The sequence below is a fragment of the Peromyscus eremicus genome, chromosome 4, assembly GCF_949786415.1.
Source record: "Peromyscus eremicus chromosome 4, PerEre_H2_v1, whole genome shotgun sequence".
Classification (NCBI taxonomy): Eukaryota; Metazoa; Chordata; class Mammalia; order Rodentia; family Cricetidae; genus Peromyscus; species Peromyscus eremicus.
In genome coordinates this window covers 1,401,601-1,428,951 of record NC_081419.1, presented here as the reverse complement: position 1 = coordinate 1,428,951, position 27,351 = coordinate 1,401,601, and the positions used below count along the sequence as shown (strand labels likewise).

The window sequence follows — 27,351 nt, the reverse complement described above, 5'->3', positions numbered from 1 at the left end:
TTTCCCTGCCTGCCAAGACACTTGCAGGGATCCTTGCAGGTGGGTGGGTGGATGGATAAGTGGTAAGAAACTGTTTGGCTCTTCAAGGAAGAGAGCATCCCATGTGAACAGGCATAGAGCTGGGGAGTCCAGCTGTGACAGAGCTGAAATTAAAACCATCACCTGCTACAGAACTTAAATTTTTTAGAGAAACCTCATTTTGTTCCCTAGTGAAGACTATTTCCTCAGCAACAGCGGACCACCCAAACTCAGAGAGGATGTGCTGTGCAGGGGCTGAGGAGCAGCCCGGTGGTGGGAATGCTGTGCCCTGCAACAGGGACAGAGGAACCTCTGGCCCTTTAACTGAGCCCAGAGCTCTGAGGCAGGGTAGATTCCGATGGACGGCAGTTGAAGAGGGTGGGTCTGGAAACCAAGGGACCTTAGGTCCCGGGGGTTCCAGGAGTTGCCCCCACCCCCAGATTCCCTAACTGGACAGCAGGCTCTACTCATTCCAGGAGCTACAGCTCTTGCCAGAAGAACCTGATGCTGAGTACCAGCTCAGGTAGGCAAAGAGTGGTTTTGTTTTGTTTTGTTGGATGTGTTTGTGTGTGTGTGTGAATTCTTTTCCCTGGCAACTCTGGGGGCAGCTAACAAGTTTGGGGGGGGGGTTGTAATATCAGCTTCTGTCATCAGCACCACCCTGCCAATTTTGCCTTGCCGTTCCCTGAGTACTGTGTGCCCATATAGTTCCAGGGCTACATCTGGCTGTCTCACACACACACATGTGTCACACACACACACACACACACACACACACACGATTAAAATATTAAAACTATATCTTTAGCCAGGCATGGTGATACACACCTCCAGTAGCAGCAATCTGGAGTCAAAAGAAGATAGATATATATGAGTTTGAGGCCAGCTTGGTCTACGTAGTGAATTCTGGGCCAGCCAAAGCTATATAGTCTCAAGAAAAAAAAGAAAAAAAAGTAGCCGGGCATAGTAGCCCTCTCCTTTAATCCCAATACTTGGGAGGCAGCAGAACAGCCAGAGCTACACAGAGAAACCCTGTTTCAAAAAACCAAAACAGCCGGGCGGTGGTGGCGCACGCCTTTAATCCCAGCACTCGGGAGGCAGAGGCAGGCGGATCTCTGTGAGTTCGAGGCCAGCCTGGACTACTAAATGAGTCCCAGGAAAGGCGCAAAGCTACACAGAGAAACACTGTCTCGAAAAACCAAAAAAAAAAAAAAACAAAAACAAAAACAAAAACAAAAACAATTAAATATATGTATATATGTTATCATTGGTATATATACATACACGTACACACACACACACACACACACACACACACACACACATCATTGTAAGTTACAGGGATGCAGGGAGGTAGGGTATTTCCACTGCAAACAAAGTCAACACTCCTGCTGGAGATTCCCAAAAACCACTTAGGGAAAGGAATGGGGGTCCTACCCAAGGGCATGCTGTTGCTAGTTGTTGGATGTTGTTGATTTCCTTGAAATTCTTGGTTCCCTGCTGGCCACAGGCTTCAGACTGGATCCCCAGGTGATGGGCTCCCTCCCTTCCTACATCCCATAATTTCCAGTCTTTCTATCCTGCTTCCCTCAGCCTGTTGCCCAAGCACAGGAAAGTGAGTTGGATTCACAGAGCCTGTCTGGCTTTGCATACAGATTCCTTCTTCCTGGACGCCCAGCCCTTCCCTGTGCAGCCTGTTTCTCCGAGACAGGGTTTCTCTGTGTAGCCCAGGCTCTCTTGGAACTCACTCTGTAGACCAGGCTGGCCTCAAACTCAGAGATCCCCCTGCCTCTGCCTCCGAAGTGCTAGGATTAAAGATGTGCACCACCACCCTACAGTGCTTTTTTGTACTTCTATCTAGGTAATTCCTCACTAGGGTGGTTACAGCACAGCTACTTAGCACCCACCCAGCTTCAGAGAGTCCCTGTCCCAGGACCCCCCCCCCCCCCCACACACACACACACACACACACACGCAGTTGCTCTCCTGGACTGGCTCTCCTCATGGCCCCACCATTCCTGAGGTATCTAAGGTCCATCTGCTTGCCTGCCTCCTGTCAGGGACGCCTCACCACCTAGGTACCTGCTGAGAGGATATAGTAGGGCTCAACAAACAACCATGGGAAGTCTGTTTGCACTGCCTGCCGGGATCAAACCCTAGACTGTACTCTCCTGGCATACAGCAGGCCAAAGTCCCTGCCTGGGATAGAGCCCTGCTCTACCTCCAGGTGGTGCTGGGAGCTCAGCCACAGCACCGGATGTGTCTCAAGACAGTCTGGGCCCCAGACCAGGCAGGGCAAGTCGTGCACCAGGAATCCCAGGAATGTGGCCCTGCTTCTAAAGTCAGGCTGCACCTGGCTCTGTCTTGGCAGCTCCTCCCACCTCGGTTCAGGTTGAGCTCCCTGGACTAGAAAGGCCTGACAAAGAAAGGTCGTTGCAACAGACCACCAGGAGCTCAAGGTCCATTCTACCTATCTGTCTCTGTCTGTCTATCTAGTGTGTGTATGTGTGTTGTTGACCGTGTTTTATTATTTACTGTGGCTTCCCCTTAAGCAACTGCTGTCCTAATCAGGACTGCAACTCTGCCTCTACCAGCAGGGTTCAGCTGCAAAGGCCTGGCCTGAGGGAATTCTCTTCCCTCGGGCACCAACTCTTTCACAGCTATTAAGGGAAACTCTATCTAGATCTCTATCCTACTAAAGAAGCCAGGATTCAAAGGGGCTGAATAGCCAAGTAGCTAGCCTTCTCCCTTTGCTGGCGGCTTCCAAAAAACCGGTGTCCTTCTGCTCAGCCCCCACTTAAGAACCCTAGCTACACGTGGTTCCTTCTTACCACTTCCTGTCAGCTACTTGCCAACTCAGCCTCCTGCTCGCAGGTTAATTTTATTTAATCAAACACATGAAACACATCCTTGCATTGATAACCAAAGCAACACACGTATTAAAATAATACTTCACAACGTATGTGTGCTTGTGGAGGTCAGCGTGAAACATTTTCCTCTATTGTTCTCCATATTATTATTATTTTTACTTTTTTGCTTGTTTATTTTTTGGAGGCAGGATTTCTTTGTGTAGCCCTGGCTGTCCTGAAACTCTCTCTATAGATCAAGCTGGCCTCAAGTACACAGAGATTCACCTGCCTCTGCCTCTGGAGTGCTGGGATTAAAGGCATGTGCCACCACCACCTGGCTACTTTTACTATTTTTTTTAAAGATTTATTTATTTGTTTATTATGTATACAGTGTTCTGTCTGCATGCATGCCTGCACACCAGAAGAGGGCACCAGATCTCATTACAGAAGGTTGTGAGCCACCATGTGGTTGCTGGGAATTGAACTTAGGACCTCTGGAAGAGCAGCCAGTGCTCTTAACCTCCGAGCCATCTCTCCAGCCCTATTTTTACTCTTAATGTTATTATTTATTATTATTATTGTTATTATTATTATTACTACTACTACTGAGTTTTGTTTTGTTTGAGACAAGGTCTCACTATGAAACCCTAACTAGCCTAGAACTATATAGACCATGCTGGCCTCAAATTAACAGAGATCCTAGGATTAAAGGCTAGACCACCGTGACTGCCTCTACCTTATCTTTTGAGGCAGGGTCTCTTGCTGAACCTGATGCCCTCAGAATTGGTTAGACTGGATGGCCAGCCAGATCCCGGGATAGCCCTGTCTCCACCTACCCAGTGCTGAGGTTGCACACGCATGTCATAGTGCCTGACTTTTATAGGGGCACTGGGGATCCGAACTCATGCCAGCACAGCAGGTACTTTACTCACTGAGCCAGTCTCCTCAGCTCACAAGGCCATCCTTTGTGAAATATTAACTTGGCAGCCAGTATTTTGCCTATGCTCACCCATCATGTCAATCTTGTCAAGAGAAGTCCATCTGCCCATGGTCACTCTGAGCACCTACGGTGTGCCTTTCACTTACAAGAACTCTGGTCATCTCATTCAACCTTCTGATGCTTACAGATGATTAAAATGGGGCTCAGAGAGAGCCTCAGTGACTTGTGCACGGTCCCATCAAGGAATGACAGCCTGGAGCCTGACCCTGCTCTTCAGGCCTCCTTAGCCCTACTATATGTTCTGGAAGCACACCAGCTCTGGTCGGGGAGGGGACAGATGTCATTCTCTTACTACTGTTCCCACAGCAGTTTTGCAGGCTGCCCTTCACACAGGCATTTCCTCTCCCGCCTCACTTCCTCCTCCTCTTGCTGCCTCTTGGAAACTGCAGGATTCCATTCTTTTGGGGGATTTTAGGATGACAGATGCTTGTCTAGAATAAAACCTAGGACTGACCTGCCAATCACAGGCACACTCTGAGAGGGGAGGGATGACCTGTGTTTGAGACATGCTGGTGTGTCCCTCACCCACAAGCAGAATAGGGAACTCAGGGGACCGAAGCACAGAATACAGACCAGGCTGTGGATATAGTGCTTCCCTCCCTGGGTTTCCCACACAGCAGAGAATCCCCAGGGAGGAGCAAGCGTCCTAAAATAGAAGCGCTGACACAGGAAACGTTTGCACAGGACCAGAGGCACAGGCTGTTGCTGGACTCCAGCACTGTGAGCAAGCTCTCTCTATACCAGACTCCCCTAGGATGGCATTTCTGTTTGCTGACCCTTTCTTCCCATCCTCTGGGGTTCCCACACGCACAACAGCTCAGGCTGGAACATCTGTGGGAATGTGAGTGAGGAGGCTTTCCAAGGCTCAGTCTGAGTCTCACTGGTAGCTGAGGCCAGCCTGGTCTTGAGGGCAGCACCAGAAGTGGGGACAACCATTCTGCCACACCCAGATCAGTAGCCAGAGCCGCACTGCCTGTGGAACACAACTGCCTGCTGTAAGACAAGTGGGCCGGCCCAAGTTGGAGCAAAGGAGATGTGATACCTTAGGTAGCAAGGCACTGGTTTGTACCTGAGTCTCAGGGCCTCAGGTTTAAGCTGTTGAGGACCAGAGGGGTAGGGAGAGCTTCTTGGTTCAACTAATAGAAACTGTGTTCCCATGTGTTGTGTGACAAGACTTTTTCTAGGGAGACACCACACACACATACACACACACACACACACACACACACACACACACACACACACACCTACTCACCCCAGATAGGGAACCCACGACAGACCAAGGTATAAATACCACCAAAGTCTAACCAGTGAGTTTTATTGGTGTGACTTGGGGGCTACTTACAGGACCAAAAATGACTGAAAGACAGCTGTATCACCAAAGCCTATCCGAGCATGGGTGACAGCTCACAAAATCTGGGAGCATGGAGCACACTGCACAGCCCACAGGCATCTCAACAGGTTGGAGAGTGTCTTTCTAAGTGATTCAGTTGATTCAAACCTCTTCCTGGAAACTGGTCTGGTCTCAGGGTCTTTGCCACTTGGCCTATCTGAAAGTCCATTTTTATTGCTTACTCTGGGAGAGAATGGCCTACTGAATCTGGTCAGTTCCAGGGACTTCCTGAAACTATTTTGAATTTACCTTCCTGTGTAAGGAGCTTCCCTGCAAGATGGAATGTTTCAGTCTCCAAGGAAACTGCTACACAACACCTGGACCGCTGACATGGCTTAGTTGGCAGAGTGCTTGCCTAGCGTGCACCAAGTCCTGGGCTCCATCCCCAGCACCATATAATGTAGGCTTGGTGATGTGTGTTTGTAATCCTAGCACCTGAGATATAGAGGCAAGAGGGTTAGAAGTTCAAGGTCCAGCACCATTACAAATGGAGTTCAAGGCCAGCCTGAGCTGCATGAGACCTCGGCCTTCAGCCTCAGCGCTCAGGAGGCAGAGGCAGTCTGATCTTATAGCAAGCTCAAAGGCTGCATAGTGAGACCCTGACCCTGTTTCCAAACAAAACAAAACACATCAGGCTGGAGAGATGGCTCAGTGGTTAAGAACATGTACTGTTCTTGTAGAAGACTTAAGGTCAGGGTCCAGCACCCAGGTTAGGTGGCTCACAACTTCCTTTAATTCCAGCTCCAGGGACTCTGATGCTCTCTTCTGGCTTCCATGGGTGCTGCAGTCACATGCACACACACACACACACACACACACACACACACACAATTAAGAATAAAATAAGTCTTTAAAAAAGAAAAAAAACAGGCATTGTGGCACATGCCTTTATTTCCAACACTTGGGAGGCAGAGTCAGGTGGACCTCTATGAGTTTCAAGAACAGCCTGAGAGATTTACAGAATAGCAGGGCAACATAGAGAGATTGGGTCTCAAAACAACAACAACGAAAACAAAAAGTGACATGCCTAAACTCCAGTAAACATTCAAAAGGTTTACTTCTTCACAAAACAATTACTTTCTTAAATTATAAATTGCAGGGCTGGGAGCTGGGCGGTGGTGGCGCACGCCTTTAATCCCAGCACTCAGGGAGGCAGAGCCAGGCGGATCTCTGTGAGTTTGAGGCCAGCCTGGGCTACAGAATGAGTTCCAGGAAAGGCACAAAGCTACACAGAGAAACCCTGTCTCGAAAAACCAAAAAATAAACAAACAAATAAATAAATAAATAAATCACAGGGCTGGGGGATAGCCCAGTTGTTCAGAGCACTTGCCTAACATGCAGAGGGGCCTGAAAATTAAAGAAAATAAATTTTGAAGCTGAATTGGGACCATACAGTTTTGAGTCTTAGATGCCAATAGATCCGTGTGCCGCCACCAGGGAGACTGTAAAGGTCCAAGGACAACAGGTGGAGGGGGGCGGACCGCCCTCCTCTGCCCCTTCTCCTCCTGAACCCTGGCAGTCACTGACAACATGGGTTCTGCAGCCTGACCTGTGAGTGTTCCCCAGACTGACACATAAATGCAGTTGTTCCATCTGCAAACTTTGTGTATTTGCTGCTGGCGCTCTGTTTGGTCAAGCCTTTGACTTTCACCCAGCTGGTCCTGCTCCAAGCTGTTTCTTCTTTGCTGGGGAGGATTCTGCCTGGTTGCTGTAACGTGGCTTGTTTAGCTTCTCAATGAAGGATGCTTAGGGCATGGTTTTTGGGTTTTTTGTTTTGTTTTTTTCTTCTTACTATTGTTTTTGTGTGCGTGCCTGTATCTTGTTTTTGGCGTTCTAGAGCTCAGGATCAGAGCCACGGCTTGTGTCAACATGAGGGCTTTGGTGCAGATGTCAATGTACATTACTCTGGAGTCTGTCCACAGGGGTGAGGGTACTGGGTCTTGGGAAAGGGTTTGTTTAACTGTTTAAGAATCTGCAAAGCCATTTTCCAGAGTTGAAGTGTCACTTCCTGCAACCAGCAATTCATAAGCATCCTCCAGTACTTTAGAGGGTCAAGTTTATGGGAGGCAGGATTTCCCACTACTTGTGTCCTGACCCCCCTCAATTCTTTTTTTTTTTCCTAGCTTTTCATATATATATATATATATATATATATATATATATATATATATATATATATATATATATATGGTGTGCGTGTATGTGTCTGTGAACATATCCCAGTGTGTGGGGGCACACACGTGGAGGCCAGACATTGACAGCAGGAATCTTTCTGAACCACAGTTCCACCTTATTCACAGAGGCAGGGTCTCTCAGTCAAACCCAGAGCTCATCAATATGGCTAGTCCTGGTAGCTAGCTTGATCTGAGGATCTCCCGTCTCCACCTTTCAAGGCTGAAATTACAGTAAACTTTCATGCCCACTTGGCATTTACATGGGTTCTGTGCATCTGAACTCCAGTTCTCTCGCCTGCATGACAAGAGACCTAACCACTGAGCCATCTCCCCAGCCCCCAACACTTTTGATTTGTTTTGTTTTGAGACAGGGTCTCTCTATGTAGCCCTGGTTGTCCTGTACCTGACTATATAGACTAGGCTAGCATCAAACTCAGAAATCCACCTGCCTCTGCCTCCTGAGTGCTGGGACCAAAGGGTCTGCCCATCACACCTAGCTCAACTTATTATTATTATTGTTGTTGTTGTTGTTGTTGTTGTAAAATACATACAAAATTTATCACCATTTTAGGCAATTAATTTTGTTTTTGGTTTTGGAGACAGAGCTTCTCTGTTGTAGCCCTGACTGTCCTGGAACTCACTCTGTAGACCAGGCTGACCTCAACTCAAGAGATCTGCCTGCCCCTGCCTCCTGAGTGCTTGGGTTAAAGGCATGTGCCACCACTGCTTAGTTTAAGGACTAACTTTTTTTTTTAAATTTAAATTTATTCATAAGAGCTTGTGCAGTGGGCACATGTGGAGGTCAAAGGACAACTTATGGGGCTGATCCTGTCCTTCCACCACGTGGGTCCAGAGTCATCAAAGTTGTCAGGCATCCTGGTAAGCACCCTTACCCACTAAGCCATCTCAACAGCCCACTTATTTCTTTTATTTTTTAATGCTGAATGCTGTTTATTGAAGGAGGGAGGAGGTCTTAAGGTCTTAAATATAGGCTTACAGCACAATGGGAGAACCCCGGAGGGCAGAAGTTCGCTACAGGTGTTTTACAATCTTGCATCTAAGCTGTTAACGCCATTATGCAGGATACACAGACAAGGAACTTCCCTTAAGCATTCAGGAGGGTGGAACCCGGAAGGGAATTAGCATAGGGAGGATATCAAGGTCAAGGTCAGCAAGCAAGGCAACAATTACCCAAAATGGGAGCCAGGGACCTAGAGGTCCCCCTTTTACTAAAAAATGAGCTTCTGACTTAGGTTGCGTGGGACGTCAGCAGGTCACCTTACCCGTCATGGAGACGCCTGCCCAGGCCACACAGGCGCTCTGTCTTAGGTTGGTGAGCGACCCCCAGGCATTACCCATCAGAGTTCAATTCTTAAGAACCACATTATGGAAGGAGAAAAGTAATTCCTGAAAGTTGTCCTTTGACTTTCCCATGGCATACACACACATGCATGCACACACAGAGACATACATACACACAAATATATATATATATATATATATATACATATGTATATATGTATGTATAATTGCTGAGCTTGTGGGCCATGACTATAATTTTAAAACTTAGAATGCTGAGGTTGGAAGATTGCCAAAAGTTTGAGGCCAGCCTGGACTACATGTCAAGACCTGTCTCAAAAGCAAAGGTAGATAGCTAGAGAGATAGCTTCAGCAGCAAAGAAGCTTGCTGCTAAACCCAACAACCTAAATTCAATCCCTGGGACCCGCCCACAGAGTGGAAGGCGAGAATAGATTCCCACAAATTGTCCTCTGACCTTTACAGGCATGCTGTGGCACAAGAACACATAAATAAATGTAGTTTAAAACTTTTGAAACATAGGAGCCTGGGAGTGGTAGTACACACCAGCATTTTGGCACTTGGGAGGTGGAGAAAGGAAAATCAGAAGTTTAAAGCCAGCTTCAGTTGCATATCCAGTTCAGGACCAGACCCTGTCTCAAAACAAACCAAAAGAAAACAAAACATAAAAACCATACATACTAATGACCAGTGAGATGATCAGTCTTTGTTGTCAATGTGATTGGATTGGGAAGTGCCTAACACGGCTCAGCGGATAAAGCACTTGTTGTGCAAGAGTGAAGACCAGCCCCCCCATAAATGCTGAGTGGGTGGTCCCCGCTCAGGGAACACAGTCTGCGGGGCAAGCTGGCTAGCCAGACTGGCCAAATCACCCAGTTCCAGGTTCAGTGAGAGACTCTGCTTTAGAAACTAGCTGGGTAGTGGTGGCACACACCTTTGATCCCAGCACTCAGGGTCAGAGGCAGGCGGTTTCTATGAGTTTGAGGCCAGTTTGGGCTACAGAGCAAGTTCTAGGCAAGGCTACACAGAGGAACCCTGTCTCAAAAAGCTAACTAACTAACTAACTAAATAAATAAACAAACAAACAAACAAACAAACAAACAAAATAGAAGGAAGGAAGGAAGAAGAGTGTTAGTGGAAGACAAGTCATGTCAAACTCTGGCCCGAGGGAACATCATCAGCATGGTGGTACCTGCCACACATACACGCACAATACAGAATCACCTAGGGAATTACTAAAGCGCACTCCTGGGTGTGTCTGTGAGAATATCGCTGTAGGAAACACCATTCTAACTGTAAGCAGCACCACTTCATGCCTGGGAACTCAGATAGAATAAAAGGAGAAAAGAGAGGGAACCTAAAACTTACGGCATTCTCTCTCTGTCCCCAGCCCGGGTGCCAGGATGATAGGTGCCCATCCCCACACTTGACCTGTGGCCTATTTTTTTTATTTTTGGTGTCCTTTGTTTGTTTGTTTGTTTGCTTTTGAGACAGTCTGTGTAGCCCTGGCTGCCCTGGAACTTGTTCTGCAGACCATGCTGGACTCGAACTTACAGAGACCCACCTGGCTCTGCCTCACAAGTGCTGGGATTAACGGCATGGGTCACCATCACCTGGCTACCACCCATTTTTTTAAAAAAAGGTAACTGTGAGTTGAAAAGAAGGTGGCAGATCCCTGAAACTGGAGTTACAGGTGGTTTCAAGTCACCCAATATGGGTGCTGAGAACCAGACTCTGGTCCTCTGGAATAGCGACAAGCACTCTTCTTACACACTGAGCCATCTCTCCAGACCTCTGCTGCTCATTTTTATATCTCTGAATAAAAAAATGGCTGTTCAGATCCTTTGCTCATTTTTCAATCTTTTTTTTGGGGGGGGTACTTTTTCTTTCCTTTTTTCCCCCCATGTTCTTTTTAAAGAGTTCTTTCTCTTTGCAGCTGAATTGTAGGAGTACCTCTTACATTTGAGATATCAATCCCTTAGTAATTGAAAATACCTTCTTCCAGTCAGCTGGCTTTTCATCCTGTTGCTTCTTTTGCTCAGCTGAAGATCCTGAGGCTGACAGAGCCTCCTTGTGTATTTCCTATTCTGTTACCTGAGCTTTCAGTGTGATGTTCAAAGCATCATCACCAAAACCAATGTCAGGCAGCTTTTCCCAGTTTCCAGGGGTTTTAGTCTCAGGTCTTAGATGTATGTCTTTGATCTGTAGACTGTTATGTGTGGTATCAGGTGAGACTCAAAGTCCATTCATTGCATGTGGAAGTCTCAATTTCCCAGCATCATCTGTGAGTGGTCACATTGGAAATGAGATGACTGTAATGTGGTTTTGTTCCTGAACTCACTCTTCTGTTCTGGTGGTCCACATGCCATTTTCAATACTATAGCTAAATGATATAATTTGAAAGCAGATCACATGTCATAACCCAAGGAAACATATCCTTGAGGTTTAAGGTTGGCACACACATGCAAGTCAATTAATGACATATGCCTCATGAACAGAATGTAAGATTAAGTTGTATATCTAAGACATGCATAAAAGGCATTTGGCAAGGACCAATATCTTTTTATTTTTAAATTATGTGTATGTGTGTATCAGCTTGTATATGTGAGTGCAGTACCCACAGAGGCCAGAAGAGGACATTGGTTTCCCCCTGGAACTGGAGTTACAGGCAGTTGTGAACCACTGGGAACCAAACTTTGGTCCTCTAGAAGAGCAGTACACACTCTTAACTGATGAGCATTCTCACCAGCACCCCATATTCCGTCCAACAACTTTTCTTGATTAAAAAAAAAAATCACAGCAACTCAGGAGTATAGTATAAGTACATTCCCTCAGTGCAATAAATGAGAACAACTAATGTGGAGGAGGAAATGGAAAGTTTGGGTTTGGGTTTTTTTTTTTTTTTTTTTTTTTTTTTTTTTTTTTTTTTTTTTTTTTCTGGAGCTGAGGACTGAACCCACAGCCTTGTGCTTGCTAGGCAAGTGCTCTTAGGCAAGTGCTCTACCACTGAGCTAAATCCCCAACTCCCCCCCCCCTTTTTTTTCTTTCTAAAATCAGGAACAATAAGACTCTGTCTCAAAAGTAAAATCAGTATTAAAGCAGCACTTCTATTCAGTTTAGTACCAGAAATACTAACTAGCAATCAGAACGAAAATAAATAAATAAATAAATAAATAAAAGAGGAGGAGGAGGAGGAAGTGGGCATGATGCTGCACACCTTTGATCTCAGTGTTTGGAAGGCAGAGGCAGGTGGATCTCTGTGAGTTCTGGTCTACATAGTGAATTTCAGGACAGCTAAGGTTACAAGTTTGAGAATCTGTCAAAAAAAAGGGAAAAGAAGGAGGAGGAGGAAGAGGCTCCAAACTGGAAGGAAGACATAAAATTATTTATGTTGTTGAGATAAAAGGAGAACTGAAGCAGAGAACAGGTGGGATGAGAGAATGGAGGCCCAGGAAGGAGAGCCCATTGTGACGGCAAGTTCCTTGTACCCTCTACATGCCTGCATTCTGGTCTATCCAAGGCTCTCAGGAAAGTAGCATCTCAAATGCTTCTCTGTCCTGTCTGTCTCTCTCTTTCACACACACACACACACACACACACACACACACACACACACACACACCCACCCCTCAGAGTAGTGAATTCAAGCCCCACATTGGGTGCCATTTGTAGTGAGTCCTTCTTTTTCTCTGTCCCACCTGCTAGCTCCCAAACAACCACATGCAGACTTCTTATTAATTATGAAAGCTCAGCTGATAGCTTAGGCTTGTTTCTAACTAGTTCCTTTTTTTTTTTTTTTTTTCCGAGACAGGGTTTCTCCATGTAGTTTTGGTGCCTGTCCTGTCCTGGATCTAACTCTGTAGACCAGGCTGGCCTCAAACTCACAAAGATCTGCCTGGCTCTGCCTCCTGAGAGGAATTAAAGGCATGCGCTACCGCCACCTGGCCTAACTAGTTTTTATAACTTAAATTAGTCCATATTTCTTATCTATCTATGCTCTACCACATGGCGGTACCTTTTTTCAGCACAGCATGGTCATCTCTTGCAAGCTCTCTCTCTCTTTCTCTCTCTCTCTCTCTCTCTCTCTCTCTCTCTCTCTCACACACACACACACACACACACACACGAGAGAGAGAGAGAGAGAGAGAGAGAGAGAGAGAGAGAGAGAGAGAGAGTTACTTAACTGTATCAACCTCCTGATTACCTCAGAGAATCTTCAACTTGGCATCATTTCCCTATCTCTGAAAATGCAGACTACTCTGATTGGGTTTAAAGAGACTTGAGCAATGATGGCTGTTTCCACACAAGCAAAGGTGTTGCTAAACATCAGGGCTGGACTGCACAGATCAACAGAGCTGTCAGTGATCACCATGCAAAAAGCCACACTCATGTACCCTAGCTCAAGGCTGACTTCAGCTGCTTCTGATGTTTTCCCCTCCAGCCTGGCCCGGGGCTCACACCCATGGGCCACACTGCACTGGTCACACCTGTGCCGAGGACTTGAGGATGACCAGCAGACACAGGGCCATAGAGCCTGCAGCAGCCCTTGGAGCTGAGCTCAGTGGGAGACACATGTCACAAACCCACACCTGGGGACACAGGTATATGCAGTGGGTGAGCCTTGGGAAGGTGCAGAAGTGTGCATGGAGACTGCAGGCTGGTGTGCTGGGCAAGCTTTCATGGAGGACAATATACCTGAGAAACAATTGGAAGGAGGAGCTTGTTTGGCTTATGGTTTCAACTGTGGTGGCCTGGTTCTGTCACATTGAGCCTGAGCTGAGACTGGAACAGCATGGTGGGAGAGTATGGCAGAGCACAGCTGCTCACCTCATGGTGGGCAGGAAGCAGAGAGACGGGAAGGAGCCTGGGAGAACAATACTCCCTACCATCCCCAAGTGACATACTTCCTTCAACTAGGCCCTACCACCAAAGATCCCAACTGCCTCCCAATAATCCCATCATTTCCCCAAAACACAAATCTGAACAAGCTCGTTGTCATGGTTACTACTGTCAATTTGACATCTAGAATCTTTTCGGGGACAAACCTTAAGCATGTCTGTAAGAGAACTTCTAGAATGGGTTAGCTGAGGTAGGAAGACCCACACCGAATGTGAATGGAACCATACCATAGACTGAATAAAAAGTTGAAAGGGAGCAGAGCACCTCACTCATCTCCCTCTCTCTGCTTCCTGACCATGGATGTAGTGTGACCAGCTGCCTCATGTTTGAGCCCTGAACCCCACATGGTGGAAAGAGAGAACCAGCTCCCACAATAGTCCTCTGACGTCTACATGTGTGCTGTGACATCCCTGTGATAATGTACACACACAGAGAGAAAAATAAATAAAAAAAGTGTGGGTGTGTCCCTCCCTTGTCTTTTGCTGTTGAATGTTTTAAAATTATATTTTGGGCACTATACATATATTTGTTTTATTTGGGGAACGTAGATCAGGCTGGCCTCAAACTCACAGAAATCTAGCTTCTGCTTCCTGAGTGCTGGGATTAAAGATGTGAGTCACTATGCCCATCAACTTTTTTTTTTTAAGGTTTTTTTTTTGGGGGGAAGGGCAGGGTTTCTCTGTGTAACAGCCCTGGCTGACTAGGCTGGCCTCAAACTCACAGAGATCCGCCTGCCTCTGTCTCCCAAGTGCTGGGATCAAAGGCATGCGCTCCCACCCCTGCTTAAAGTTTTGTTTTGTTTTGTTTTGTTTGAGACAGGGTTTCTCTGTGTAGCTTTGGAGCCTGTCCTGGATCTCACTTTGTAGGTTAGGCTGGACTCAAACTCACAGAGATTCGCCTGGCTCTGCCTCCCAAGTGCTGGGATTAAAGGCGTGCGCCACCACCGCCCGGCTTAAAGGTTTATTTTTATATTATATGCATGGGTGTTTTGCCTGCATACATGTTAAATGCACTGAATGAATGCTCAGTGCCCCAAGAGGCCAAAAGAGGGCGCTGGATCCTTTGGAGCTAGAGTTAACAGGCAGTTGTGAGCCAAGAGCCATGTTGGTGCTGGGACCGAACCTGGGTCCTCTGAAATAGCAGCCAGTGCTTTTAACCATTGCGCCATCACTCCAGCCTCAGTTGTTTCTTCTTCAGTGAAAGACTGAATGTGTCTGGGGCAAAAGGACAAATTCTCAGCATCTCCCATGATGTTTTTTCAGAAACAGAGCAGCAGAATGCAAATATAAGATTCTCCGTCAAGGAACTCCAGCAGTTTAACTTTTGCTGGTCTTGTGGGTTGCCACAGCTTCCTTTAATGGGAAGGGGGTTTATTACTACAGAGCAATCATTCTCCTCCAGTGAAGACCTCAGGACAGTTTTGAATCCATCTGTCTAGCTACAAAGCTCAGGGATAGAATGAGGCCCACAAAAACAAAAGAAAGACTCACAACAGAACCCCTAAAATGGGGACAAAGAGTGCCTGGATGAGAAAGCTTACACATACCACATTAAGTACACACCCCAGCTTGGACTGGTAATTGTGATAAACATATCACTTAACCTCTGTGGCTAATGCCATTTCTCCAGTAGACAGACAGACAGACAGAGCTACTAGGCCTGCTGAGTTAACACCTACCCACATACTTGGATCTTGAAGATCTACCTGCCACCGGAGCTGAAACGAACCCAGGTTTGTCCACGAAGGCTAAGAATCCTGCACCCGTATGCACAGATGGGAAGCTGCTCCCATGCTCCTCCATCACTCGCTCGCTGAGTCCACCAGCCCTTGGGAGTTATCTGTCATCAAAGGAACTGCATCTACTAGGCGTTTTAAGATTGTCTTATGTCAGGGTTGGGGATTTAGCTCAGTGGCAGAATGCTTGCCTAGAAAGTTCAAGACCCTCAGTTCCTCAGCCCCAAAGGGAAAAAAACAAAACAAAGCGAAACAGATTTTATGTTAATCTCAACACATTTACACCTGGTTCTGGCAACCCAGTAGTATTCCTTGTGGTCAATTAGACAAGAGTCCCAAATCATGGAACAAGCACGTGTTGGAATTACAGGGTAGGGAACAGACATAAAACCACAGAGGTATAGAGCATTGGCAGCACAGCAGGTACATCTCTGTGAGTTCAAGGCCAGCTTAAGATACACAATAAGATCTGCCCTTACCTTTAATTTTTTATATTTTATTTTATTTTATTTTATTTTATTTTATTTTATTTTATTTTATTTTATTTTATTTTATTTTGAGACAGGGTTTCTCTGTGTAGCTCTGGCTGTCCTGGAATTGGCTTTTTTGTTTTTGTTTTTTTTGTTTTTGTTTTTCGAGACAGGGTTTCTCTGTGTAGCTTTGTGCCTTTCCTGGAACTTACTCTATAGCCCAGGTGGGCCTCGAACTCACAGAGGCCTGCCTCTGCCTCCCGAGTGCTGGGATTAAAGGCATGCCCCACCACTGCCTGGCCTGGAACTGGCTTTGTAGACCAGGCTGACTTAGAACTCAGAGCTCCACCTGCCTCTGCCTCCAAAGTGCTGGGATTGCACCACCACTGCCAGAATGAGATCCTGTCTCAAAAACCAACAAATAAACAACACATGCGCACACACACACACACACACACACACACACACCCCAAAACAAACCCCACAGGGTTGGAGAGATGGCTCAGTAGTTAAGACCACTGGCTGCTCTTTCGAAGGACCTGGGTTTAATTCCCAGCACCCACATGGTGGCTCACAGGGGATCTAATGCTGTCTTCTGGCCTCATGGACGGCAGGGCACACATGTGGCACACAGACACATATGCAAGCAAAATACTCATACACAGCTGGGAATGGTGGTGCACGCTTTTAATTCCGACACTGGGGAGGCAGAGGCAGGCCCATCTCTGAATTTGAATCCAGCCTGATCTACAGAGGGAGTTCCAGGACAGCTAAGGATACACAGAGAAACCCTGTCTTGAAAAACAACAAAACAAACAAACAAACAAACGAAAAGTCCCCCAAACTTCATACACATAAAACAATAAAATAATAGAAAAAGTACCCACCCCCCATAGAGGTGTAGATCTCACTGGAGAGCCACCGTCTGTGTCCAACAGAAGGCATCTTGTCACCTTGGGTTCCCTTTTCCCCATCAAGCCTATACTTGATTCCAAAACACATCCAGTATTTTCACCTTTGAACCTGGGGTCCTCAAAATGAGTGTCCAAAGTCCTGAGCACAGCCTGACTGAAAACAAGTGATGCAACGAGCCACACTGCGCACGCGCGCGCGCGGGGGGAGGCCTACCACACAGACTATCTAGGCACAGGAGCCACTCCCTCCGCACAGCGGCCATCGCCTAGCTGAGTTCACCCAGCCACAGGAGGCTGTTCTGAGTGCCAGTCAGGAAACTCCCAGCTTCTCCTGAAACAAGTCCCTACCCGCAGCCCAAAGCATTTGAGAAACTCCTCTCACCCAGGTCGAAGGTGGCAGCCTCCTCTTCATCACTGTTAGAGGGTTTGCTCTCAGCCAGCTCCCAGGAGTGGTTCCTTAGCCAGGGATGGGTGGAGGTGGAGGGCAATGTCTGCTGGATGGTCCTTCCCCCTTAACTGTCCCTGTGGCTCTTCTCTACCACTGTCCTATATGCAAGCTTGGAAGAGCAGTTTCTTCTGGAGGGGCAGCCCCTTCATCTTCCATCAAAATACCTGTGCCTCCATGCTCATGGCCTCATGGATAAATTCATTTCTGCTCCTCTTCTTCCTCCCCCCACCCAGTACTCAGTTACACTTGAGACAGTAGATGTCCTTGCAGTTAGAGAGAAACCCTGGGGTTGGCTTTCCCATAGACCACTTCCATGCATCTCCAGCACACTGTGTCCTTACCAAAATGTCTGGGGGCGGGGGAAGCAAGCTCCAAGTCCTTCTCAGGGGCTTCAGTGTAAGACTTCAGATGTTGTGACCTCTGGGCTGGACACTATAATTTTATCAAGTACATGATTTGCAGATCTTTTGTTTAAAATAGGGGTGTCTGATAATTTCCTTTTTTCCTTTTTTTTTTTAAATTTTTTATGTGCATTTGTGTTTTGCCTGCATGCATGTCTATGTGAGGGTTCCATATCCCCTGGAACTGGAGTTACAGACAGTTGGGAGCTGCCATGTGGGTGCTGGGAATTGAACCTGGGTCCTCTAGAAGCCATCTCCCAGCCCCGTTTTGCTTTCATACCTCAGGTGGTTGGGTTTCTTGGTTTGTTTTTAAAAAGTTCTTGTGATTTCTTCTTTGATACCTACATTGTTTAAGAGTGTGCTATCAAATTTGCAAACACTTGCCAATTCTCCAACTTCCTGTCTGCTGTTGGTTTTTCCGTGTCATTCTACTCCAGCCAGAAGGCGTGCTCTGTCTGATGTCAGTATCTTAAAATTACCGTCACTTGCTTTGGCTCTAACTCAGGGTCTTTCTGGGTATGTTCCACACTCACTTGAAAAGAATTGTAACCTGCCGTTGAAATGATACAAACTGGAGATTGAAAACAAATGGGAAAATCAATGGTGCTGTCCTCTGCGTGTACCTGTTACACAAGCTGCTGTACGGTGTCAGTTTACAGGCACGAGAAAGGGTCGGTAATCTTAAAGATAAATCCATAGATTATGTTGTCTGAGGAACAGAAAGGAAAAAGAATGAAGAAAAAGAGAACAGAGTCTGAGACCCACAGGGCCCTGGGAGAACGTGGAGAAGCAACAGGGGTTCCTCTAGTGAGATTTTGTGTGTGTGTGTGTGTGTGTGTGTGTGTGTGTGTGTGTGTGTGTATAATACACTATGTGTATTAGTTACTTTACTATTGCTGTGATAAAGGTAACTTATAGGGGGATTATTTGAATTTATGGTTTTGGAAGGTTAAGAATCTGCCATAGCTGCCGGGCAGTGGTGGCACACACCTTGAATCTCAGCACTCGGGAGGCAGAGCCAGGAGGATCTCAAACCCCCCCTCCCCCCCCAAAAAAAAAGAATCTGCCATAGCAAGGAAGCCTGGCAGCAAGCTGCAGGCACAGCATCTGGGGCAGCACATGGAGACCTCATACTGTAGACCTCATGAAGGAAGCAGAGAGAACAAACTGGAAATGGTGCCTAGCTTTGAAACCTCAAAGCCCACCCCTAATGACATATTTCCCCTAGCAAGGCCACACCTTTTGTTTTGTTTTGTTTTGTTGTTTTGTTTTGTTTTGTTTTGTTTTGTTTTGTTTTGTTTTGTTTGAGACAGGGTTTCTCTGTGTAGCTTTGGAGCCTTTCCTGGAACTCACTCTGTAGCCCAGGCTGGCCTCGAACTCACAGAGATCCACCGGCCTCTGCCTCCCAGTGCTGGGATTAAAGGTGTGCATCACCACTGACTGGCTTAGGCCACACCTTTTAAACCTACCCAAACAGTGTCATCAACAGGGTACCAAGTATTCAGTGATTTGAGCCTATGGGGGACATTCTTATTCAAACGACCCCAGCATTGTGGAGGTCAGTTCTCTCCTTGTGGGTTCTGGGGACTGAACTCAGGTCTTCAGGAAGGGTTTTTACCTGCAGAGCGGTCTCACAGACCCCAGAGTTCTTATCAAAGGGAAATGAAAAGCCTTTTCTGAATTGTCCAGTTATTTGTTTGTTTGATTTTGTTTTTACCCGAGACAGGATTTCTTGGTGTAACTTTGGCTACTAACTACTGAAACTAGTTCTGTACACCAGGCTCAAACTCAGAGGTCCACCTGCCTCTGCATCCCAAGTGCTGGGATTAAAGGTGTGTGCCACTACTACCCAGTGAATCGTCCAGTTTTTATGTTTTCTCCTTTCCTCCCTCCCTCCCTCCCTCCCTCCCTCCCTCCCTCCCTTTCTTCTTGTTTATTTACTTGTTTATCTTTTGGCTTTTTGAGACATGTCTCCCTCTGCAGCCCCAATTATCCTCAAACTTATGGCAATCCTCTGACCTCAGCCTCCACAGTGCGGGATTTACTGACATTAACCACTCCTGGACTCAGTTTTTATGTTTTCCATTTCTCTTTCTGAGTTTCATTCTGGCTGATTTCCTTCACTATCAGGGAATTAATTCTCTCTTCAGCTTTATCTGAACTATCATTTGACCCTTTCCTAATTTTTTCTTTTTTTTTTTTTTTGGTCAGAGTCTCACTATGTAGCTCTGGCTGGTCAAGAACTCACTAGAAGCCGGGCGGTGGTGGCGCACGCCTTTAATCCCAGCGCTCGGGAGGCAGAGGCAGGCGGATTTCTGTGAGTTCGAGGCCAGCCTGGTCTACAGAGTGAGTCCAGGAAAGGTGCAAAGCTACACAGGGAAACCCTGTCTCGAAAAACAACAACAACAAAAAAGAACTCACTAGATAGACAAGGCTGGCCTTGAACTCACAGAGACCCACCTGCCTTTGCCTTCTAAGTACTAGGATTAAAGGTGTATATCACTATACTTCACCCACTAATCATTTTAAACACACTTACTTTATGGCATTAGACCTCTTTCTCTGTGGCAGGGGATATGAAGCAGGGTCAGAGACAGGACTGTACTGTCTCATGCAGAAACCTTTCCTGTGGATGACAGAGTCAAGACAAACTAGTCCCTTAAAAGCACCAGGAATGGCATGAGGCACCTAGAATTGGAGCAAGAGACTCGCCGGGCGGTGGTGGCGCACGCCTTTAATCCCAGCACTCGGGAGGCAGAGCCAGGCGGATCTCTGTGAGTTCAAGGCTAGCCTGGTCTACAGAGCGAGATCCAGGAAAGGCACAAAGCTACACAGAGAAACCCTGTCTCGAAAAACCAAAAAACAAACAAACAAACAAACAAACAAAAAACACCAAGAGTCTAGGAGACTCAGGATCTGGGACACTACCCAGGCCAGCACTGTCTCTGTTGTCTTATGATGATAATTTTTCTTTATTTTTAATTATGTGTGTGTGTATATATATGTGTGTACATGTGTAGGTATTTGTACATGAATGTAGTGCTCACAGATTCCCGAAGAGGGTGTTGAATCCCCTGGAGTTGGAGTTATAGGCACTTGTGAGCTGCTGGTCATAAGTGGTGGGAACTGAACTCTAGTTTTCTGCAGGAGCAATATGTGCTTTTTCAAGACAGGGTTATTCTGTATAGCAGCCCTGGCTGTCCTGGGACTCACTCTGTAGACCAGGCTGGCCTGTTAACTCACAGAGATCCACCTGCCTTTGCCTCCGGATTACTGGGATTAAAGCTGTGTGCCACCACGTCCGGCTCAGTACGTGCTCTTAACTGCTGAGCCATCTTTCCAGCCTCTGATTATTATTGTTTAATCTCTCTCTCTCTCTCTCTCTCTCTCTCTCTCTCTCTCTCTCTCTCTCTCTCTCTCTCTGTGTGTGTGTGTGTGTGTGTGTGTGTGTGAATGCAGGCAACACTACTGTTGGTTTTCAACTTCCTGGCTTCTGAAGAAGCCTGTTTCTGCCATCCACCTCGCCATCGGCTCTCTGGATTTCCCGACACGTGACCTTCAGGATCCACTCTATGTGGGTTCTAGGCATCCAAACTCAGGTCTGCACACTTGCAAATCGGTGCTTTACCTGGTGAGTCAGCGTCTCTTTAGCTCCTCGTGGTGAATGCGTCTTAAACCAAAACTCAGTGTTTACTACACGGATACCTTTTTACCACATGGAGGTGGGGTGAGAAAGGAAAATACCAATAGTCAAGAAGGAAAGTTAATTGAAATTACACACAGTGCTTGGACTCATACTTCGTGGCCCTGAACACAGCAGTCTGGTCTCTTGGAGTCCTTCTGATTTTTCTCCCTTGTACTGAGCGCCCTGCAGTCTTGCTTACTTCTGACTGCCCCTGGGCATGCCGATTCAGTGACAGCTGGAGCTCTGTCTTGTTACTGGGTAACAACAGTACTACGTGGTCCCATGCACTCTCTCAAGGCCTCTGCAGTGAATGAGTGCAGCGTACTTAATTCTCACTGCTGTCCTGTGAGGTAGGTGTTACATACAGGTGTGAAATCTGAGGCTGAGGTGGGGACACACCTGACTATTGCCCCACATCCCCCTCACCATTTTTGCAACCACATTATGAAGCTGCTACGTTGCTCATTCTCTCTGTCCCCTGGAGCCTGCAGGTTGTTCCAGACATCTGCCTACTGTTCGTGAACAGGTATGATGTGCTGGGGTTGACCCTATGGCCTTGCACATACTAAACGAGTGTCCTACTACTGAGCTGTCCCATTGCCAATCCTTTTTCTCTTTTTATTTTTATTTCTTTATTTTATCTATCTATCTATCTATCTATCTATCTATCTGTCTATCTATCTATTTGGATTTTTCAAAACAGGGTTTCTCTGTGAAGCCCTGGCTATCCTGGAACTCACTCTGTAGACCAGGCTGGCCTTGATTGATTCTGTGTTTTTAAAGGACCTTACTATTGGGTTTGTGCAAATGGCTTAAATGACTTTCTATTTTGGGGACAGGAAAAAGGGGAAAGTGATACATACAGCTCTGTTCTCAGCCCCATTCCCTCTGGGCTCCCTTTTGTGAAAGAACCATTGTTTCCTCCTGGTGATAGTCTATCTGCTCAAGGTCAGACTGCAAGTGTATTTTGCGGATGAAATGGGCACTCACACGGTGGCTGAGGCTGGCAATACACCTCACCGTCCACTTGCTTCCACTGTGACATGGCCACAGTGCCCGTCACCCCAGAAGACTGCTCCAATGGGGCCTGGAGAGAGAGAAGGCTTAGCAGTTCAGAGCGCCTGTTGCTCTTGCAGAGGACCTATATGGTGGTTCACAACCATGTGCAACTTCAGTTCCAGAGGATCAGGTGCTCTCTTCTGACTTCCCTGGGCACCCGACATGCACATGGTGTGCATATACACATGTAGGCAAAACACTCAGACACAGGAAGTAAATCTTAAAAATAAAAAACAAAACCCAAACTGCCCCAAGATTCACAGAGTACTTGGCCTATCTCCAGCTGCCCAGAAATTACCAGGTTGTTAGGTGCTCTCTGCTCCTCTCCAGATGCTGTCATGTAAAGGGGCAGGCTGAGTGAAGTAGGAGGGCAGCAGCTAGAGCCTGGCTCTGAAGTCCTGTGGGACCTAAGGAGTGTAGAATGAGCCGGGGTGGCTAAGGTGGAGGTGGAGGCTGGGGTACAGAAATGAATATTACTTCCTTTAAGAGTTCAGAGTACCCACTAGGTGTCGTGGGCTGTTGAAGGCCACAAGGATTGAGACAAGGAGGTAGAGAGAAGTGTAAGCAGAGGAAAGGGAGGCAAAGGCCTGACGTGCCTTCAGGCCTGCCTTGCCCCACCCCAATCCTCTAGAAGCTGGAAAGCCAGGCCTATTTTTATATCTTCGACAGAGGAAGAAGCATGCCAGTGAGATTAGGAGGTTTCACTCAAGGCTCAACTTTGTTGGTGGTGGTATGCTGGTGGGATGTTGGTGGGGACAGCCAGGGAACCCAGAATCCTTTCCCCATGCTCATTGGGCTCCAGGGAGGGACACCAGCATTGACCCTGGGAATGGCCAGCTCAGGGCTGTGACACTCAGATGAGCTCCTGTCCTATCCTCACACAGATTAATCTCTTACAGATCCAGCTGGGCCCAGGAGAGGTGCTCCATTAAGCTCTGCAGGATGAGTGTAGTTCTGTGAGAGTGGAGACTAGGCCCTGGAGAGGCCCTAGGGGCATCTCAGTGAGAAGTCAGAGGACAAGATGGGCATGTCAGGAAGCTTCAAGCTGGTTGGAGTGGCTCGAGAGCACACTGCCTGCACCCTATAAGGTCAAGCCTGGTGGCAGATTTGGAGGGGACGGGGACTTGGATGGTATGTGGTGGAGTCTTTAAAAAAAATTTTTTTTTAAAGATTTATTTCATTTTATCTGAGTGCTTTATCTGTGTTTACAAATACCATGTGCATAACTGGTAGCCATGGAGGCCAGAAGAGGGTCTTAGATACCATGTAGCTAGGAACTAATGTGGGTGCTGCAAACCGAACTCAGGTTCTCTGCAAGAGCAATAGGTTCTCTTCACCACTGAGCCACCTCTCCAGCCCCAAGGGTTCTTTCTAAGTAGTGAGTCACTAGGCTGGTGAGAGTTGGCTCAGCAAGCCAAGGCACTTGTCTCCAAGCCTGATGACCCCAGTTCAATCTCCAGGACCCACATGGGTCTCACAAGTCGTGCTCTAATTTCTACATGTGCTCTGTGGCACATGCACGTTTACACACACACACACACACACACACACACACACACTAAATGTAAAAAAAAAATTAAGTGGCAAGTCACCCGTTCTGGTGGCCAGTGTGCTCAATGAGTCCAGAAGGGTGAGATCCAGATGGTAGGGATGGGAATAGAACCTCCAAGGTGGCTGCAGTTCTGCAGGGTCCCAGTCATAGCTTTGGGCCAACCATCTAAGGACTTTAACTTGGAGTCTCTCAGATTACACTCTTCTGCCCGTGTCCAGTCTGCAATCTAAAAAGCAGAGCTTTCTTGCAGTGGCTACCTTGACTCAGGGTGTGAGAGGCACCCATGCTGTAGACCCGAAGACAGCAGGAAGCCTAGAGAGGTTCTGACTTGTCCTCAAATCTCTTTCCAAGGATCTTGTACTTTAGGCTTGGAACTTCCTGTATATGAGCTCTGAGACCTAGAGAAAGTCACTTTGCCTTTTTGAGTCTCAGTTTCCTCTCCAGGGACAGAACATCTTCACTGTGTACGCGTGCGTGCGTGCGTGCGTGCGCGTGTGCCTGTGTGTGTGTGTGTGTGTGTGTGTGTGTTGGGGGTGGGGGGGCTCTGGCATTTAATACCATAACCACCTGCGCATTTCCTGCACGCAGCTAAGTGCCTGCTCAACCAGAAATAAACCCAGTGACACCAGGAGCCTGGAATGGTTCCAGCCCACACCAGGAACTGGAACCCTGCATTGGCAGGTTCGGCAGGCCCTGATGAAAAACTTGTTTGTGACGTTTTTGTTGGGGTCTAACACTCACCCACCTCAGTTACAGCTGGCTAAAAATGGACTAACGTAGGCACAGGGGTAATCTTCACCGAAAACAAGATCTGAACTGTGACTTCGAACTAACCCTTTCAAAATGCAGCAAAGGGGCCAGAGACTTATCTCATTCATGTCTTTCCACAGGCAGATGGGGACACACTGAGGCCCGGGGGAGGGAAAGTCTGCCGGCACAGCCTGAGGCGTCCCTTACTGGCTTTGAAGAACTGGCGCTCTTCCAGCCCTAGCAGCCAGGTCTCTCCTGGGTCCCTAGGTCTTCATCCTGCCTCAGGGCGTCGGGGCGGGATTGATCGCGGCTCCTCCCAGGCAGGGCCCGCCCAGCGCGCGCCCCCGCCAGGCTAATTAGGCACGCGGTTTGTTTACAAACACGGGCTCGAGGAAGGTGCGCGTCGCCCCGCATGTGCGCGTCCGGGTTTTGAGGGAGGCCTCGGGGTGCCCAGGTAGTGACTCCAGGGTACTAACTGCTTTCCCGCCTTTCCCACGCTTTCTGGGCTTCTGGAAATTCGTCCACCGGTTCTTATCCCTGCGTGTAGCAGGGAACGCAGGAGAGAGCGCGAGCCGGCAGGCCGGGGTTCCAGCGTCGCCCGGGTCCTGGAGGGCAGCCTTCCAGCCCCGCCCCCACGCGCCCCCCGGGCCGGGCCCGCTAGCGGCCGGGTCGGCGGGGCGGGCACCTGGGGGCGCGCGGGGCGGGGCGCGGCGCGGCGCCGGCGGGGCCGGGACATGTAGTCCGTGCGCCTCGGCCTCCCCTGGGCGGCCCTGGCGCGAGCCCGGGCGCGGACTACGACTCCCGCCAGGCGCCGCGGCGCAGCGCATGAGCCCTGTACAGCTCCGGCGCGTCTATTATGCTGCCGGGGCCGGCGAGCCAAAGAGGAGCCGGCCGCGCGGGCCGGGAGGCGACGGCGCTGGAGCCGCCTAGGCCAAGTACGCCTTTCTCTTGCTTCCTTGTGCGCGCGGGGCGGCGGCGGCGGTACTGGCTGAGGGAGCGCGGCCCCGAGTGCATGGCGCAGGCCTCCCGCGCGTCCCGAAACCCCAAGCCCCGGGCCGCCGCCTCCGCCGCCTTTGTGCGCGGCCGCGATGCAACAAAGCGCGGCGGCCGCCCGCCCGAGGTCGCGGCGGCTGCGCGGGCTCCGCTCCCCTCCGCTCTGCGCCCGCGTATGGCCGGCCGCCTCGGGCTGGCCTGGGAGGCGTCGCCTTGGTCGAGGCGCCCAGCCTGGACTTGGCACGGCCCGCGCTCTCCGCGCCAGCCCTCCCTTACGGAAGGGATTTTTTTTTTTTCCTTTCCCCTTTTCCTCTGCCCGCCATCTTCCGAAGGGGACTGCCCGGAGGACGCGGCGCGGGAAGGTGCGCGCGGTGTGCCCAGGGTCGCGGCTGTGCGCTCCGGCGCCACTTTGCTGGCGCCGGCCTGTGCGGATCATCTCGGGGCAGGCCAGGCTGGGCCTGGGCTCTGCGTGAGCCTTGCCGGGGGGGGGGGGGGGGCAGCGGCGGCGTGGCTTGGGGGGCGGCGGCCGCCTTTGCAGAGTTATGGCCCGGGAACGACTTTGCGCTCTCGCGAGTTACTGATAATTGCAGCCAGGCCAGGAGGAAACCCAGTTCGCATTTTGAAATCAGCCTGAAAGAGTACTTAATCCGGGCGAGGTCGAGTTGAATCGAGGTGGGAGGGGTGGGGTGCACGTCTTTTTACAAACCAACTTCGTGTATAACATGCAAGCCAGTTGGGCGAGGAATGTGCACCCCAAAGCCTCTCGTATGAGGTTCTTGAGGGTTCCCGGTTAAGAAAACCTGGCGGCCTGGGGAAGTTTCTCCACCAGTTAGTTGCTGCGCCGGGGGCAGGGCTGACGTGGAAGCCTTGAACAGCCTTCTTTGCCCTTGGGGGTAAGGGGCACGGAGGGGACTCACTGAGAGCCAGGTAGCGGGATATACCCTTTTGTGAGTTCCCACTTGAGGGCTCACTCCTAAGGCTCTGTCTGCCCTTTGATCGAGAGCTCTCTGCCTGAAATAAGTGCACAGCTGTTGTTTCCCTCTGTACCTTAAACTTCGTAACTGTAGTAGACGCGTGTGTGTGTGTGTGTGTGTGTGTGTGTGTGCGTGCGCGCGCGCGTGTGTGTTCTTAAATGGCTAACATGAGGCTGGGTGCAAGAAGAAAAGTAAGTGGAGGAATTACTAGGGCTTCAGCTCCTGCCCCCTTGACCCCCACCCCCACCCAGTGAGGACAAACTGGTTGTTTTGCACTCTCGTAGTCCTTAGAGTGGCCTTCATTGTGGGTCCGTGGGGATGTCCCTGAAGAGAGCCGAGTCTGCTGTGCTCCTTGAGAGTTTCTCACCAGTTTCCAGGGCCCAGGAAAGGACTACTGCAAGAGCCAGCCCCAGGCCCCAGTGACCTTTTTTTGGTGGCCCCATGGCCTCTCGTTTGCAAATAAAGGCCTGTTTGCTGTTAGTTCTGTCTGAGGCCTTGATATGTGCTGTTGGCTGTAGATCAGGAGAGGTGAGGTACAGGCTTGACAGCCCAGGAGGTAGGGGTAATTGCTTTCTCTCCTTGCTGGTAAGCTCTGGGCCTACTGCTTGATTGAGCAAAGCACTAGGAGCCTGTGGAGATCCAGTCCTAGCCCTGCGCCTGGGAAACCCAGGAGAGAGACATTGAAAAGCTTTTGCTGGGTGGATGACCAGGGGGCGTGC

The 27,351-nt window shown here is 48.7% G+C and overlaps 1 protein-coding gene across 5 annotated transcripts in view; it reads left to right on the top strand.

Annotated features, from left to right (window-relative positions):
- The first annotated feature begins 374 nt into the window (after positions 1–374).
- The window catches only part of Brd3 (bromodomain containing 3), a 54,106-nt gene continuing 27,129 nt past the window's right edge, over positions 375–27,351 (top strand). For 3 of the 5 annotated variants that reach the window (XM_059259878.1, XM_059259877.1, XM_059259873.1), the window contains exon 1: positions 375–541. The gene's annotated coding sequence lies outside the window, so the exon portion shown is untranslated. Of the gene's footprint in view, positions 542–25,479; positions 25,601–25,821; positions 26,021–27,351 lie in introns of those variants that run through there. The other 2 variants (XM_059259876.1, XM_059259874.1) reach the window with 2 other exon arrangements.